Below are 3,540 nucleotides of genomic sequence, written 5' to 3'. Positions count from 1 at the left end.
GAGACTTTGTGTACATAGGGGCCTTTCTACCACTGCGTGAAAATGGAAACGATAGACCAGAGACTTGAATATGGTAATTGTCCCTAAAATGTTTGTTCTAATATCAGAGCCTTTCTGCATCCACACCCCAGTGTTCGAGCTCTCTTAGGCACCCGTCCAACATGCTGAGTTATGTTTAGAGCCTCCGTCTTTTCTGTTGTCACCAGGTTATGGGTCTTCACAGAACAAACAAAACAGCCACGGGCATCTCTCTTAAAGATAGGCAGCTGCAAGCATCCACCTTTATATATGTCAGATTCTGGAAGAGCCTCTCAGGAGACAGGTATATCAGCTAACCACTGAACTGACAATGAAGTCCCCAATGGAGGAGGTAGAGAGACGACTGAAGGAGCTGAAGGGGCTTGAGGCCCATGGGAAGAGCAACAATACCAACCAACCAGAGCTCCCAGGGTCTAAACCTACAGCCTGGGAACACGTAGGAAGGGACCCATGACTCCAGCTGTATATGTAGGGGAGGGTGACCTTGTCAGGCATTGGTGAGCGAGGAGGTCCTTGGCCTGGTTTAGGCAGGATGCCCCAGTGTGGGGGAATTTGAGAGCTGGGAGAGGGGAGTGGGTGGATAGGTGGTGGCACACCCTCATAGAAGCAGCAAGAGGGGGTACAGGATAGGGAGATCCTGGGGAGGGGGGATGGGGAAAGAGGATAACACCTGAAATGTAAATAAGTAGAATATCCAATAAAACAAACAAAAAAACCACTTCCATAAAATTATAGATTTCCCTTTGAAATAGCTACAGAACAGCAGTGATTTCTTTTCAATTTTAGTATTATTTGGAATTTACTGATTCTTTAGAAAATAATTTATGGCTTATCCCCCAAAAAACACATCAAAATTTATATTTATATCAGTGTGGTGTGTGTGTGTGTGTGTGTGTGTGTCTGTGTGTATGTGTGTGCATGCATGCATGTGCACACATGTGTACACTTGTTCTTAAGGCTTGTTTGCCATGAAGTATTCATGAAGTTTGCCTGTGTATTTCAGAATGCTGTTCTCAGGTGATCAGTTCTTTCCTTTTTCTATAGGTTCCCGGGAGAAAGCTGAGACTTTCATGGCAAGCATTTTTATCCACTGGGGTATCCATGTGGTCTTCAAATATCCCTTATTTCCAGCTTGCAGAACATTAGTTTCTTGTTTTCTTCTTGAGAGTCCTCCTTTTCCTCTTACTCTTGTTTGATAACCTGTTCATTTTACTCTCTCTTCAAAATATTTTCACTTTAAATATAATTCTAGATTGGACCAGGCTGACTTTTCTCAGAACCATCATCTCATTATCTTTTGACTTGCATTGTTGGTATCCATAATGCATATATGGGTGTATGTGAGAAGTCACAATGGCTTCTTGGCCCTTTTGCTGCAATCAGCTATAGTTTGCATTCCACTTCTTTAAGATGATATTTTTTATAAAAAACTTCACTTTAGGAATTTTAATTTTTTCCTTTATGTTTTATTATGTTATAAATAGATATTTACTCTTTGTTTTTGGGTTCCTAACATAATTAATTATCATTCTTTCATTTATTGTCCCTAAACAATTAACTGACAATAACTTGAACACTATAACTAAGCTGACTTTATCCAGAGAATTTTCATCTGCCTTTGAGTGAGTGGAGACAAATCTGTTACAATGTTAAAAATAAATCCTGTCTTAGGGTTTTACTGCTGTGAACAAGATACCAAGGCAAGTCTTATAAAGGACAACATTTAATTGGGGCCTGACTTACAGGTTCAGAGGTTCAGTCCAGTATCATCAAGGTGGGAACATGGCAGCGTCCAGGCAGGCATGGTGCAGGAGGAGCTGAGAGTTCTACATCTTCATCTGAAGCCTGCTAGAATACTGATGTCCAGGCGGCAAGGATGAGGGTCTTAAAGCCCACACCCACAGTGACACACCTACTCCAACAAGGCCACACCTATTCTAACAGGGCCACACCTACTCCAGCAAGGCCACACCTACTCTAACAGGGCCACACCTTCTAATAGTGTCACTCCCTGGGCTGAGCATATACAAACCACCACCTAGCCTCCATAGGCTTGTTCAAACATATGAGTCTCTGGGGACTATGCCTAAACATAGAATAATGCAAAATGCATTTAGTGCAACTTCAGAAGCCCCCATAGTCTATAGGAGTCTCAACAATGTTAAAGGTCCAAAATTCAAAGTCTCTTCTGAGATTGATCCAATCACTTGATTCTAATTCCCAAAACAAAGCAGGAAAATAAAAAATATTTAAAAAAAAACATCTCAGCGGTATGTCTCTGTTAAGAAAATGGTTGTGTACTACCTCAGTGGCTTCCTACTCTTTCTCTAAGGTCTCTGCTAATGTTCTCTTTCTTAACTAAGGTCTCTGGTAAATTATTTTTGCATAATGTTTCACAGGAAAGTCTCTGTGAGACTCCTGTTTTATGAGAATGTCTCTGTTCTGACACTGAAACAGAACACAGAGAGAAGTAGAAAAATCACTATTGTAGTTTGGAGTCTGAGGCTCATTTAAAATTCCCAGACAATGAATACACCCAAAAGGAAGGTTCAATTTACTTTCACACCAGAAAGCACCGTCAATGTTGAGTTCATGAGACTATTAATTTAGATAAATTTGTAACAGTGCTTCAATGAAAACTCTGACAGATAACTTTGCCTGCTTAAGAGAATCAGGAGAGCTGTTTTGCAAAACGAGTTGGGCTACTTTAACATATTTCAGTTCCTTTGAAGCCTTAGTGTAAGCCTAAACTGTCTCCATGTAATATATTCAGTTTCTATGAAAGCAAACATATATATATATATATATATATATGTGTGTGTGTGTGTGTGTGTGTGTGCATGTGTTTATGTGTTTGTTTAAAAATCATACTAATAACCAAATTTCCATACTATAAAGATTCAGTGAAATAAATGCAGAAATACAGACAAAGCTGTTTATCTATGCGTATAGGAAGGCTGGTAGTTAGACAGCATTTAAACTTTTACCATATAGAGTTAGTCAACCAATCGGCTGGTTAGGATTTACAGAGTTGCAAAATAGCAGAAGATGAGAATTATAGCCTAAAGGTTGTGGGATCCGTGTGGTCAATGTAGTCGATACTATTGAATAGTCCTATCCTTGAATATTCTGCTAATACATGCCCTCAAGACAGGAATAAGTACTAGAGCTTGGCTTTCCATTATGAATACTTGTTACACAATACAATTTTAAAAATATGGAACATTAAGGTAACAGAAGATATATTTTTAAATCACTGTAATATTCAATGTATATCATCATTCTGCTTTCTTTCTCTAAGAAGGTCTGTTCATAACAAAAAATTAATTTTAATGAAAATGCAATCATAGATATTAATAATTAAATAAATGAATTTTTTCTAAAATGTTCTAAAAGGAACACTGATATGTTAATATTCAGAATATATTAAAGCTTGACAAGAAAGAAGTTAAAGTTCAACTTGTATTGTAGGGGGATTATTGGATATCAGAAAAAATCAAT

Source organism: Grammomys surdaster, unplaced genomic scaffold (assembly GCF_004785775.1).
Source record: "Grammomys surdaster isolate TR1022 unplaced genomic scaffold, NIH_TR_1.0 255, whole genome shotgun sequence".
Classification (NCBI taxonomy): domain Eukaryota; kingdom Metazoa; phylum Chordata; class Mammalia; order Rodentia; family Muridae; genus Grammomys; species Grammomys surdaster.
The sequence above is the reverse complement of the archived record's forward strand: the minus strand, read 5'-3'. Positions refer to the sequence as shown.